This window comes from Sciurus carolinensis, chromosome 1 (assembly GCF_902686445.1).
Source record: "Sciurus carolinensis chromosome 1, mSciCar1.2, whole genome shotgun sequence".
NCBI lineage: Eukaryota > Metazoa > Chordata > Mammalia > Rodentia > Sciuridae > Sciurus > Sciurus carolinensis.
Genome location: NC_062213.1, coordinates 143,774,508 through 143,790,365, shown reverse-complemented (window position 1 = coordinate 143,790,365; position 15,858 = coordinate 143,774,508).

The following is a 15,858-nucleotide window of genomic DNA, read 5'->3' as shown; positions in this document are numbered from 1 at the left end:
CTACTTTCTTGTGGGAAGAACCACAGTATACATTCTACATCCTAGTATCCTCCATCCTAGTAAATTCTAGCATGCTGATATGAATTAGAAAGATGAATTTTTACTTGATCATTTAACTACACTAAATCAATTGATTATAATGATACTATCATGATAAACTCCTCATCAGAAAAGGAAGCTGGGGCAGAAATGAGTACTGTAGTAATGCATTCAGTTCAATTTTGAAGGAAAAACTTGGAAGAGTATCATAGAAAACTTTCAGCAGACAATACTGAATAGATGTACTTGGTATGTATACACTGTATCTTTGCCAGGTCCTACTAAAAAGGAAGGCACAATGGTTTGTAGGCCTACTTGGATTTTGAAGGATACATTTATTGCACTCAAGACATTATTGACCTTTATATATCAAGCAATCTAAAGAAAATATGAGTTCTAATGGTGTCTGAAACAAAAGAGGTTTTGAGAGATTTACAAAGGAATAGCTATCACCCAAGTTGTAAAATTAAAACCACATTATGCTGATGCATAATTATTCAGGAAGTACCATGCAGATGTGCAGACTGAACTCTGGAAGATGTCTGTTACTTATGTGTTAGATGTTGACTTTGCTTATCCTTTGGCTATAGTCAAATCTTAGGATACTATTATAGATTTGGAACAACATAATGTGAACGAACTCCATCTTCTAGGTGATCTTTCATCAGATCAGAGTATACACATCACAGTTGTATATGTACAAAAATGAACTAAGAGACAAAGCATTATATAAACTTAAAAATTTCCATATCCCTTATTTAGTAACAGTTTGATTAAAACTTGGATGAGTCCTTTTGCCTTTTTTTTTTTTTGGCAATATATGTAAATGAGGATGTGATAAGTCCTGTGCAAAATTCTGCACTTCTGTGGATCTTCCTTTAAAAGTGATGATCAACAATGCTGACTAATAGCTGAAAGTCTGTGTGTCATCTTTGTGACAAGGACCAGGGGACTTTTTCCTGATATGGGTAACATGGTAATGGCTACAGTAAAGAAAAGCCAACAAGAGCTCAGAAAGAAGGTATATCTGGCCATGGTAATTTGAAAAAGTCATAACAAAGAAAAGATGGCATGTTTCTGTACTTGCAGATAACTTCATAGGGGGTAAAAGAAACCTGTCATCATGGGTTCAGTCATCTGATCATGGAACCTGTTATAAAAGAGTGTGCACCAAGGATTACATCCAATGGGGGCAATGTTGCCAGATCCTCCCGTGTATTTGTAAAAATGAAAACAAAATTAAAAGGTCATCCATTAAAAAGTATTTGCTCCAACTTCCCTACCCCAAAGAAGAACCAGATTGGGCAATAAAAACTGGTAAAATAATAAATTGATAATAAAATAATAATAAATAATAAAATAATAAATTAATAAAATAAATAAAATAATAAATTGATAAAAATTGGTGATGAGAAGCACATGAAGGACTGGCAGGCTTGATTGGGTGAATGTAAAATAGGAAAACCACTGGGAAGGTTTTTGGCATATGCTTGTAGGGAAAGAGGACAATGATGATGCACTCACACACATTTTATCTTTCCAACAGAAATTTTCTTTTACCTTGCTGGATCTAGTTGTGTTAAGTTTGGGCTACCATAAGATATTCCAACATTTCTATTTATACTATCTTAATTCCTCTGAATTCAATGTGCATACTGGTAAGGAAATGAAGGACTGAATGAACACTCAACATATGTCTAAACTAGAAGTGTATGTATGTGTCTCATCATTACTTGCCTTTCTTCTCTTTCTTCCCAGAGAAGGAGAGAAGATGAGCCCAGGTAGGGTTATTCCAGCCATTTTCAATGTAGGTAAGTAGTAGAGACACATCTGAGCAGTAAAATGTGGTAATAAATAGGCAACAAATGGCAGATGGAAACAGAGTACATGAAATGTGTAATGATGCTGGGATGTACCACTCTTTTCCTAAAAATATGTCTCAGAGCAGGAGAAAAACACTCAGTTATTTCAGTTACAATGCCATCTAATTGCCAGCTCAGGCAGAAGATCCTGGATTTTTTTCCCCTCTGGGAAGGAGATTCACACTGAAGTCAAACTACAAGACTGACGTGAGAACTCTGATTTTATTATTTACTAAAAAGATATCAAGTACATTTGATGACTCACTCCAAAATTATATGGTTGGAATTTTCATTCAGGGCCCATTTTATTGCTTATATTTATCATATTGATTCTATTGGTCCTGGAGAGAAATCCAACCCTCAAATTGAAGTGGGTATATTGTGACTCAGCTGGGTAAGAGTATGAAAAAAATGTGTCACCAACTACGTTTCTAATAGGTTGGAGTTTCCTTTGCTCTTTTGACTAAACCACATGCTAATGTGGAAGGGGCTTTAAACCAGTAAGATATTCAGGACAACAGAATTGTGTCCCAGAAAGTGAACTATTGCCTGACATAATAATTAAATATCGCTGATGGATTTATCTCTGAAACTTTGCAAAAGATGATGTGGAAGCCTGATTCATCAAGGCTTTAACTGTACCAAGGAATCAACTGACTGTCTCCTGGAGTACCAATGTTATAAGTGCCAACTGTATACTTGAATAGCATCCATGGCACAAGCAGCCAGCAGTAACTCTATTTATAGAATATTAACTAACAGTGACTTCAACATACTAAGAGGGATTGAGAGCTTTAGGAATTGGACTTGATGTGGTGAATCAAGTGTAGGTGCTCTTTCCAGAGATTTACCGTTATTTCAGGAAAGAATTTTAACTCAGGTAAGGGACATTAGAGGGAGTACTGTCACTAGACAGGCCAATTAGAAAGACAGTGGAGCTATCCACAGTTTAAGAAGGAAGGAATGAAAGAAAGGAAGGAAGGAAGGGGAGGGAGGGAGAGAGAGAATGAGGGAAATCCAGAAGGTGGAGAGAGAGTGAGTAAGAGCATGACAACTAGCTGAACGAACCAGGGACTTAGACAATGGAAACTCGAGGGCCAGCCTACTACAGAAAATCATTACTGGAAATGCAATCCTACTGTTCCTTTCTCAGAAATAGAATGCTCAATTTTAAAAGGTCATAATATAATAGTGGGTTCATTTTGACTTAATCATACATGCATAGAATATAATTTGCCCCACGTCAATTCCCTGAACTTCCTCTTTCCCTCCCCTCTTCCCTCTCCATTTTCCTCTTACTCTATTCTACTGGTCTTCCATTTATTTATTTATTTATTTATTTATTTATTTATTCATTCATTCATTCATTGTTTTTTAAATTGGTGCTCTATATACACAAAAAAGCAGAATTTACTGTGGTATATTTGTATACATATGTAGCATAATTTGGTGGATTTCATTCAGTAGGATTCCAGGGATGTTTGCCAACTTGCCCTCCTGTTTATCCATAACTTCAAAGACAATTTCAATACACACACTTGTCTTTTGGAGGAGAGAGGAGTAGATTCTGAAATGTCTTCATTTTTAAATTTCTATACACATGTAAAATGATCTTGTATGAGGAAAACAATCAGAAAATAAATTTTGCTTTAAATTATTAAAAAAAAAAGAGAGAGAGAGAGAGAGAGAGAGAGAAGACCATGTTCTCCATGGATACATTGGTTAAGATTGGGTGGATCAACACTGTTTCCTCCTTTTGGGAAGCGGATGCTACCTAGAAGCCTATATCAGTAAAAACTCATATTTTGGTGACCGGCGTGTTTTTCTCCCTCACCAGATGATACTAAGAATTTATTGAGCAGTGGTCTCTGGTAACTATCCTAGTTACAGAAATGTATATAGTATACTGAACATGGCAATTTTTATTGGAAAGGGTAGTAAAATGACATGTACTATTATTGATTTGTGGTATGAAAAGGATCATTTAAAATCTCTACCATACTGTACAGTATAATAAAGGATATGTAGGTTCATTTACAGTCATCAATGAAAGTAAAATATAGTTAATGAACTTCCAGAAGGAAAAGTTTCCCATTTGATGCATCATCTATGGAAACTAATTGGCAGAGGAAAAAGCTAATTTAATTTTTTTTTTTTGCATTTTGATTCATTGTACACAAATGGGGTACAACTTTTCATTTCTCTGGCTGTACACAATGTAGACTCACATCATTAGAGTTCATACTTGTACATAGGGTAATGATGTTTGTCTCATTCCACTATCTTCCCCTCTTTTCTCCCCTCCCCTCATTTCCCTCTACACAATCCAAAGTTCCTCCATTCTTCCCTTATGCCTCCTCTACGTTGTGTAGCAGCACTGACTTATCACAGGAAACATTCTGCCTTTGGATTTTTGGGATTGGCTTATTTCGCTTAGCAAGATATTCTCCAACTTCATCCATTTACCTGCAAATGTATAATATTATTCTTATTTATGGATGATTAATATTCCATCATATATATATACCACAGTATATATATGTGATCTATTGAGGGGCATCTAGGTTGGTTCCACAATCTAGCTATTGTGAATTGAACTGCTAGAAACATTGATGTGACTGTGTTACTGCAGTATGCTAATTTTAAGTCCTCTGGGTATAAACCGAGGAGTGGGATACCTGGGTCAAATCGTGGATCCATTCCAAGTTTTCTGAGGAATCTCCATACTGCTTTACAGAGTGGCTGCACCAATTTGCAACTCCACCCCATATGTATGGATGTGCTTTTCGCCCCACATCCACGCCAACACTTATTATTGCTTGTGTTCTTGATAATAGACATTCTAATTGGAGTGAGATGAAATCTTAGGGTGGTTTTGATTTGAATTTCTCTAATTACTAGAGATGTTGAACACTTGTTCATATATTGATCACTTGTATATCTTCTGTGAAGTGTCTGCCCAGTTTCTTAGCCCATTTATTGATTGGGTTCTTTGTATTTTTGGTGTAAAGTTTTTTTAAGTTCTTAATAAATTTTGGAGATTAGTGATCTATCTGAAGTGCATGTGGAAAAGATTTTCTCCCACTCTGTAGGCTTTCTTTTCACATTATTGATTGTTTCCTGGGCTGAGAAAAAGTTTTTTAGTATGAATCCATCCCATTTATTGATCCGTGCTTTCATTTCTTGTGCTTTAGGAGTCTTATTAAGTCTGGTCCTAAGCCAACATGATGAAAATTCAGGCTTACTTTGTCTTCTGTTTGGGGAAGGGTCTCAGGTCTAATTCCTAGATCCTTGATCCAGTTTGAGTTGAGTTTTGTGCAGGGTGAGAAATAGGGGTTTAATTTCATTTTACTGCATATGGATGTTCAGTTTTGCCAGCACCATTTATTAAAGAGGCTATCTTTTTTCCGTCATATGTTTTTGGCAACTTTGTCTAGTATGAAGTGATTGTATTTATGTGGGTTTGTCTTCTGTGTCTTCTATTCTTTACCATTGGTTTGCATGTCTATTTTGATGCCAATACCATGCCATGTTATTATTGCTCTGTAGTATAGTTTAAGGTGTGGTATTGTGTTACCTCCTGTATCACTCTTCCTGCTAAGGATTGCTTTGGCTATTCTGGGTCTCTTATTCTTCCAGATGAAGTTCATGATTGCTTTCTCTATTTCTATGAGGAACATCATTGGGATTTTAATTGGAATTGCATTGAATCTGTACAGCTCCTTTGGTAGTATGATCTTTTGACAATATTAATTCTGCCTATCCAAGAACATGGGAGATCTTTCTGTCTTCTTTTTCATTTCTTTCTATGGTGTTCTGTAGTTTTCATTGTAGAGGTCTTTCACCTCTTTTGTTAGATTGATTCCCAAGTAATTTTCTTTTTTAAGACTATTGTGAATGGGGTAGTTTTTCTAATTTCTCTTTCAGAGAATTCATCACTTTTGAATAGAAATGCATTGGATTTATGAGTGTTGATTTTATATCCTGCTACTTTGCTGAATTCATTAATTAGTTCTAGAACATTTCTGGTGGAATATGTTGGACCTTTTAATTATCTCACCAGCAAATAGTGATAGTTTGAGTTCTTTTTTTCCTATTTATATCCCCTTAATTTCTTTCTTATGTCTAATTGCTATGACTAGAGTTTCAAGGCCATTGGTGAATAAAAGTGGTGAAAGAGGATATTGTCTTGTCTCAATTTTTCTCCATTAGAATTATGTTAGCCTTGAGTTTAGCATAAGTAGCTTTTACATTGTTGAAGTGTGTTCCTACTATCCCTGTTTTTTCTACTATCCCTGTGTTTTGAACATGAAGGTGCACTGTATTTTGTCAAATACCTTTTCTATGTCTATTGAGATGATCATATGATTCTTATCTTTAAGCCTATGGATGTGATGAATTATGTTTATTGATTTCCATATGTTGAAACAACCTTGCATCCCTGGCATGAACCCCACTAGATTATGATGAACTATCTTTTTAATATGTTTTTGTATGCAATTTGCCAAAATTTTATTGAAACATTTACATCTATGTTCATCAGGGATATTGGTCTTTCTTTGATGTGTCTTTGTTTAGTTTTAATCTCAGAGTGATACTAACTTCATAGAATGAGTTTGAAAGTGTTCCCTCCTTTTCTATTTCATGAAATAATTTGAGAAGTATTGGTGTTAATTATTTTGTGAAAGTCTTGCAGAACTTGACTGAGAATCTTTCTGTTCCAGGCTTTTCTTGATTGGTAGGTTTTGATGGTGTGACTTCTATTTCATTGCTAGAGATTGATCTGTTCAAATTGTGCATGTCCTCCTGGTTTGGGTTTGGGTTGGTCATATGTCTCTAGAAATTTGTTGATGTCTTCAATATTCTCTATTTTATTGGAGTATAAATTTTCAAAATAGTTCCTAATATTTTTTGGTATTTCAGTAGTGTTCATCGTGATGTTTTCTTTATCATTATGAATTTTAGTAATTTGAGTTTTCTCTCTTTCTCTTCTTTAGCGTGACTAAGGGTTTATCAATTTTATTTATTTTTTCAAAGAAACTTTTTGATTTGTCAATTTTTTCAATTGTTTCTTTTGTTACAATTTCATTTGATTTCAGCTCTGATTTCAAATATTTTCTGTCTTCTTCTGCTTTGGGTGTTGATTTGTTCTTCTTTTTCTAAGACTTTAATATGTAATGTTAGGTAATTTATTTGTTGACTTTCTATTCTTTTAATGAATGAGCTCAATGCAATGAACTTTCCTCTTAGCATTGCCTTCATTGTACCTCAGAGATTTTAATATGTTGTATTACTATTCTCATTTACCTATAAGTATTTTTTTATTTCATCCTTGTTTTCTTCTGTTATCATACAATACTGTATTATTTAGTCTTCAGGTGTTAAGAGTAGCTTCTATTTTTTATCCTATCATTGATTTCTAATTTCATTTCATTATGATCTGATAGGATGAAGTGTATTATCTCTATTTTTTTGTATTTTGTAAGAGTTGCTTTATGGCATAAGGTATGGTCTATTTTTTAGAAGGATCCATGTGCTGCTGAGAAGAAAGTGTATTTAATCATTGATGGATGAAATATTCTATATTTGTTAAGTCTAAATTTTGATTGTGTTACTAAGGTCTGTAGTTTCTTTGTTTAGTTTAGATCTATACAGTAGTGAGTGAAAGCAGTGTGTTAAAGTCACCCAGTATTATTGTGTTGTGGTCAGTTTGATCATTGAAGTTGAGAAGGGTTTGTTTGATGTACATAGATGCTCGATTATTTGGGGCATAGATATTTACAATCATTATGTCTTACTGTTGTATCACTCTCTCAAGCAGTATGAAATGTCTTTTTTGTTCCTTCTGATTAACTTTGGCTTGAAGTCCACTTTATCCAGGGATGGAAACCGCTGTTTGTTTACACAATCCATGTGAGTAATGTTTTTTCCCCTCCTTTCACCTTCAGTCTGTGGATGTGTTTGCCTATGAGGTGAGTCTCTTGGAGACAGCATATTATTAGATCTTGTTTTTTAATCCAAGTCTACGCCAGTCTGTGTCCTTTGATTGATGCATTTAGGTCATTAATGTTCAAGGTTATTATTGAGATATGATTTGTGTTCCCATTCATTTTGATTTATTTCTACTTTTTTAATTTGAATGAGTTTCTCCTTTGATTGACTATTCTTTTAGTGTAGTCCCTCCCTTCACTGGTTTTCACTTTTTTTTTTTTTTTCATTTCATCTTCATGGAATATTTTTGTTGAGGTTATTCTCAAATGCAGGTTTTTGGTTGCTAATTCTTTTAATTTTTGTTTATCATGGAAAGTTTTTATTTTGTCTTCAAATCTGAAGCTTAATTTTGCTTGACATAGGATTCTTGGTTGGCATCTTTTTCTTTCAGATCTTGGTACATGTTATTCCAGGACCTTCTAGTTTGATGTTCTGGATTGAGAAATCAGCTGAGATCTATATTGATTTCCCCCTATATGTGATCTGATATCTTTCTCTCACATCCTTTAAAATTCTATCCTTATTGTTTATTTAGGCATTGATGTGGATCTGTTGTAATATTGCACATTTGGAGTTCTGTAAGTCTCTTGTATTTGATTTTGCATTTCATTCTTTAGATTTGGGAAATCTTCTGATATTATTTCATGGAATACATTTTTCTTTCCTTTGGTTTGTATCTCCACGCCTTCATCTATCCTGATAAAACTTAAATTTGCTATTTTCATGTTATCCATAATTCTTGGAAGTTCTGTTCATGGTTTCTTAACATCTTCTCTCCATGGTAAACTCTATTTTCAAGATTATATATTTTGTCTTCATTGCCTAAGGTTCTGTCTTCCAAGTGGTCTAGTCTGTTGCTGATGCTTTCTATTAATTTTTAACTTGGCTTATTGTTTCCTTCAAGGATTTTTTTTTTCCGAATCTGTCTCTTTATTGAAGTGACCATTTGCTACCTGTATTTGTTCTTACTTCATTCTTTACTTCACAAATCAGTTTAACCCTGTACATTCTATACTCCTTTTCTGACATTTTTTCCACTGTGATGTCAATGGATTCTGTTATTGAAGTATCTTGGTTTCCTTGGAGCAGTTTATTCCCTTGCTCTTTCATGTTGTTTGTATGTCTACCCATCTAACAGTACGGATCTGAGACAGTAGAGTTTCTACCCTATGGACTTATAGTGTTCCTGAAAGTTTCCAATATGTCACTGTTCAGTGGGGGACAAATAAAAATAACAACCAATGCAAACAGTTATATCATTAAAAAATAATTCCTACTATGACATATATAATGTTAATTATCACAATAAACAGAAATGATATGATCAGTTATTGCCTATAATAAAAATAACAAGTTTGCAAAGGGTTTACATTTTCAAATGGTGGACAAGGAGAGAACAGAAGTGATATAGGATGTGATGATTATGAGGGAGGAGGAGAGAAGACAGAAGTAATAGATTAAAGAAAGAGTGCGAGAGAGAACAATAGAGATTGGCTGTAAGCAGAAGAAAAGAGAGAATCAAGGGAAACAGCAGGTAGGAGAAAAATATATATAAAGCAAAAATTTAGCAAAAATTAAAAATTAAAATAAAAGAATATAATGTAAAAGTAAATTATACTAATCATACATCCTAGTTCACACACACAAAAAAACTAATCCATGTAAAATAACTGGCTTCAAAAATGCTAGAGATAAGAAGAAAAACAAGTAGGAAACTGTATAAATATTTATGTACCATTAAGGTCACAATAAAACAGTGAAAAATAATTTAAAAAAAAAGAAAAAAATCTTGATGCAATGTTAAAGGATTCTTTCCTTTGGAGTTCAAAATATTCTCAGCTTCTCTTCTCAGCAGTTTTAGGTGGGGGTCCTCTGGAGTGTGATGCTCTACACCCTGGATTCCTGGAGTAAGAGAGGTAATTCCATAGGTGGAGTTTCTGGAGGCAGGGTATAGGCTTAGACAGGTTCCAGGCTCTTCTCTGAATGCTAATTGATCTGGAGATTTTAAGTCGGTGCACCTCCAGCACCCAGTACTTGCTGGTCCACACTGGAAAACTTTACTCCAGGACTTCCCTGGGTTCTTACTCATGTGGTAGGGGAGCCAATTCTTAGTTCCCTACATTACCTGCTGACCCCACATTTCCTGGTCTCCAGTTCAGTCTCCAAAGAATTTCTCCTGCCCCCGCCCTTCCTATTTCCTAGCTAGATGTATCTCTCCTACAAGCAGTTGGATTTGAGGGAGAGGGGTAGAGCCAGGTGGGTTTCCTCCAACCAATTGTCCCCAGGGTAAAGCTCTCGCCATAGTTGATTTTCTTCAGTTCACTTAAGTACACTCTATATTGTGAAGTGTGTGTTTATTGGGTCTGTGTTTTGGGCCAAATCTGGGTTTGCTAGGAATCAGCTTTCTCAGTTGCTGATCACCGGCACTGCAGCTGCAAAATTGTTCCTTCCTTTGTCCTCCACATACTGCCTGGAGGGCTGGTGATCTCTTTTACCACACACAGATATCTGGAGTGTGTCCTTTAGGTTTGTTGGACAATGTCCTTGGTCTCTAAACACTCTGTACCCAGACATGCCTCAAGCCTCCCCCAAATTCTGGTTCCTTTAATTCTCTTACCCCTCCCCTACACTCACAGAGGAACCTCTCTGACTGGAACTTCTGACCTGGCTGTGGCAGCGGCTATGCCACTAGGGAATTTTCCCTTATTTTATCATATCCAGCCTCCTGTGTCCCTGGTCTGCTTTGAATGTCCAGTTTTAGGTTCTAGCATAGTCCCCCGCTCCTTTTTTTGATCACCCACCTTGCCACGTTGCAGAGAAGCTGTCTGTCTGGTTTCTTGGTTTCATGACAAGGAGCAGCCAGGAACATGACCTCCTCTATTCTACTGTCTTATATCTACTGATAATGACTTTCTTGACCTTAGATCATCCACAGATTCTCAGTCTTATCTCTCATGACATTCACACCTTGAATGTGGAATGACATAAACACCAAAACAAATACCAGTTACTGAGCAAATTCTAATTGACTGTATATCACATTTGGCTCCGTAATAGTCCTTCTCCATGACTAAAGACAGCAAACACAGATTCTGGTGGGTGTAATAGGTTCAAGTAATCACTGTTACGAAGCATCAGGTGCCATGACCAGCATGACTATTCTCCAATCCAGTGAGGTGTGAAGGGGGGATTAGAAAATAAAGATTCACAAACACAGATTTTGAAGATTAAGCTGGGATCAGGTGGAGTTCTGCCCTCTGATGGAGATGCAGATCTAAAGAGTTATGCCAGCAATCTTTATTTATATATATATCTCATTATCAGGTTAAAGACTATACAACCATTATTCTTTGTATTCAGGAAAGTTACAGAAACTAGGACATTTGGGTAGCTTTTCCATAGTTGCAATCCACGGTTTCAAGGTACAATGTTAGGAGCTTTGTATAGCTTTCAAGAAAGTCCATTGTTAAAAGTTACTATAAGGTGGGCAGGAACAGGAGAAGTGGAACTGGTAAAACATTGTGGTTATCTAGCATAAGAATTCCTTCCTTCCCAGGAGCTATGTGCTTGAGATCAAGGTCAAAGCTGATAGCACTCTTGCACAGAGCCTTCTCATGCAGGGCATTGCTATAGCAGCTAAGCATCCTGTGCCCTTGCACAGGAACATTCCCAGGCACCAGGCTTGCCACAGCCATGAGGTCATCAGAGACTCCCCAATCTCAGTCACTACTCTCCCATCCTCTGTCACCACTCTCCACAATCAGGACTGGAATACTGATGTACATTTATGATCTGATGTCATCTTATTATTCTAATGTAAATGGGTAGGTTTATCACTTATTGCTCAACTAACTGTAGCATCAAACTTTCTGGTTTATAGCTGTATGGAAAAATGTGATGTTTTTAAATGTGATTTTGGTTGCTTAATTTTGAATAATAATAAACTTTCTGTGATGGGAATACATTGTATTTCAAATATAGGTTGAAAATGAGAAGCAACATTATGAAGTTATCTTTATCCTAAAATTTACAGAGTAGCATAAAAGGCCCAAAATAATCAAGACATTTTTGAAGAGGAACAAAGTAGGAAAATAGATGTAAAGAGAGAAAATAATTAAGAGAACATTACTTATGTGAGCTGTACTGACAAATCAATGGAACAAAATAGGGAGTCCAGAAGTAGACTCAAATTTTTGAATATTTGCGATATGATAGGGATTGATTTGCCGATGAGTGTATTAAAAAACAGATCTGCTAAGTGGTACTAAGTCAAGTGGTCATTGATTTAGAGAAATTACCCAAATTCCTTCCTCTCACCATACACAAAACTCAGTTGTAGGTGAACTAACTTTATAAACACTGCAAGGTTTTTAGGAAAAATAGAAGGCTATCTTTATAACTTGGGTATAAAGATATATTTATTAAATCACACTTTAATTAAGTAGGTTAAAGAAAGCTAATCAGGAAAAAGATTGAAAATTCAACTACATAGAAACCATTAACTTTTTTCTTTAATTAAATTAATTAATTAATTAATTATTTTTTACAGACTGCATTTTGATTCATTGTGTACAAATTGGGTATATCATTTCATTTCTATGGTTGTACACAATGTAGATTCATACCATTCGTGTAATCATACATGTACATAGGGTAATGATGTCTATCTCATTCCACCATTTTTCATACCCCTCCCTCTCATTTCCTTCTACATAATCTGAAGTTCCTCCATTCTTCTCTCACTCCCCACCCCCCCACCCCCATTATATATCATTCTCTACTTATCAGGGAAAACATTCGTCCTTTGGATTTTGGGATTGTCTTATTTCACTTAGCATGATATTCTCCAATTCCATCCATTTATTTGCATTAACTTTTATATTAAAATATTCTAGTAAGAGACTGAAAGAAAAAGAAAAGGTAGAACATGTTTGCAACATGGATAACTGGCAAAGAACTAAAAAGATATATAAATATCCAAATGTTCGTTAATAGAACAAAAATGTTCTATACCATTAGTAATAAAAATATTAAAATAATTTCATTCTTTTATATCTTTTTTGAGATTTAATTGACATTTTAAGCCACACATAAACAATGTGTCAAATTTAATGAGTTTTGACATGTGAGTACATCTGTATTTTACAGTCAAGAAAATGAATGTTTTCATCTCTCCTCATACTTTCATGGTGTCTTTGTAATCTGTTCTCTCTGTTCCTTCTACTATCCTAGTCTTTAGGCAACTAGTGGTCTGCATTCTGTTACTGTAAGCTAGTTTGTGTTTTTGGAATTTATATAAATTGAGTCATATAGAATGTGGTTTTTGTGTTTGGTCTTCTTTACTCAGCATGAAGATTTGAAATTTATTCACGTTGTTGCACGTATTAATAGTTTCCTCCTTTTATCATTGAAAATTATTTCATTGTGCGAATTTACCACAGTTTATCCATTCACCTGTGAACTGACACTTGTATTGTTTCCAATAAAGCTGGAAATAAGCAGATCTGATGGGTTAGCAATTTGACTTTTTGTCATATATATTAGGAAAACTTTTTACATGCACATCAAAATATATGTATAAGCATCTTTTCAGTAGCGTTGCTCATGATAGTTCCAAACTGGAAATAACCCACATGTTTATTGATAGATGAAAGATAATCAAATGTGGTGTCTTACCTAGAGAATTTCATTTATATAGCATTGAAAACTAAAGAATTATAACTATGTACTATATTACAGCTGAATCTTACAAATATTATGCTGACCAAAAGGATAAAGATATGAGTGAATCAAAACATTATGAGCAGATTTGTAGAAATTTCTCAAAGTTCTAAATAAAGGGAATGAGGATCATAAAACGAAGGTAGTGATTACCTTTCAAGGGGAAGTAGTAGTGAACAGTGAATCTGGTACTTCTGAAAGACAAAAATATTTTGAACAGGGTGATAGTGAAATGGTTATTTGGTTTACAATTATTTTAAGTCCTGCATATTTATATACTTCTCTGCACAGTATGGTATATTTCATGATTAATATAGAAAAAATGAGAGATAATACCATACCCAAAATTTGGAACTAGATAAAACTAAGTCTTAATATCCATTCTGCCTCACAATTTGTGACTTTTTAAGTCTCTAATTTCCCAACTTGCAGATGAAGATGATAACAGTACTTAATTCACAGGTGCATTGTAAAAACGAAATTAGATAACATACCTATCTAGATATCAGTACTGCAGTTAGACAAACTCATGGGCCTCGCTAATTGTATACAGCAACAAAATGGTAACTTATTAGGTCTCTTCACTGTAATTTTAATTTTATTATAACAGAAAACAAGAGATAAGGCTCCATAGTTCATAAAAAAATGAGCAACTAAAAGTTGAATTATCTGTTGAACTATCAGGTTTATTTTCTTGGGTGTATAATTTTAAGAAAATAAGCCTTTGGCTTCAAAAAAGCACTATATTTCAAAGATTCCAAATTTGAATGGAAACTTAGTAAATGTCTTGGTCACATCTGCCCTCTAGTGGTCAATGCTCTGCAAAAATGGAGAGATGAAGATGGAATTTTGAAGTTTGAGTAAAAATTGCTAAAGCTTCTAATTTTTGACAAAAAAGCTACCACAAAATAAGAACTATAATGTGATAAAATATATACAGTATTTAAATGAAAGATAATTGTCTCAGCATTCAATATGTGAAAGTATTTGGAAATGCTATTTCTGTGCTATATTTTGTTATTTCTGGTATTGTATCAACCTTATTATTCATATACATTTACACTTTAACAATGCATCCTATTTTAGCAGATTCATCAACCTGATATACCAATGTCAGATATAAATATGAATGCACAATCCTCAGCGTTTATGGTGATCAACAAATACATAAAATGAGTACTTTTGCCTTTGCTTTTTATAAATGGGATCCCCAGTTACAAACTTTGGGATAATGAAATTTTATAGCCACTTATACATGAGTGTAATCTGAAGAGACATTATGAAGTAGGAAAAACATGCTTCAACTACCACCTTCCCTCAATTTTAGGACTGTCTATAGAAACAAAGAGTTTTCAAATTGATTAATATAGTAAAATGCTATAAACATATGACAGTATGTCCTAATTTCTGTCAACAATTTGTCCATAAAGATTTATAATGTATTATTTTCAGTTATATAGCATTAAGTCTGGACTTAGCACAAAGGGTTAGGGTTATCCAGAGAGAGAACCAAGAGATCTATAAATCTATAATAGATAGATAGATAGAGATATGGACAGACAAGAGATGGACTTTTAGAGGAATTGGCTCATGTGATTTGAAGGCTAAGTCTCGGAACAGGCCCCTGCATGCTGGGAAAACCAGGAGGAGGTGCTGTGACTGTGTACATCTCAGAACCTCAGAACCAGGACTTAACTCTTCGTCCAAGGATGAAAGCCTGAGAATCCTGAAGATTTCTAGTGAATAAAGTTGCAGAGCCCAAAGATACGAGAACCTGGAGCTCTGATGTCCAAGGGCAAGAGAAGAAGTTTGTTTCAGCGGTAGGACACACACACATACGCATGGTGAGGGGGGAAGCGGGGAGAGTGTTCTCCTTTCCTCTGCCTTTCTGCTCTATACAGGTCCCCAGTCAATTGAAAGGTGCCCACCCACACTGAGGGCAGACCGTCCCCACTCAGTCCACCAACTCACATGCCAATTTCTTGTAGAAACACTTTCACAGACACACCCTGAAATAAGCTTTACTAGCTATCTAGATATCACTTAATCCAGTCAAGCTGACACCTAAAATTATTATCATATATGGCTTTGCTAATCTGGATGTTTTTAATCTCAATAAAGTAAGAGCCTCACTGAGTGACCTTCCTTTCTTAACCATTTTATATGTTCTCTCGTCTCCATACTTTTGTTCATATCATTGCTTCAAATCAGAAAAACCTTCCTCAAACTTCTACCCAATCTTCCA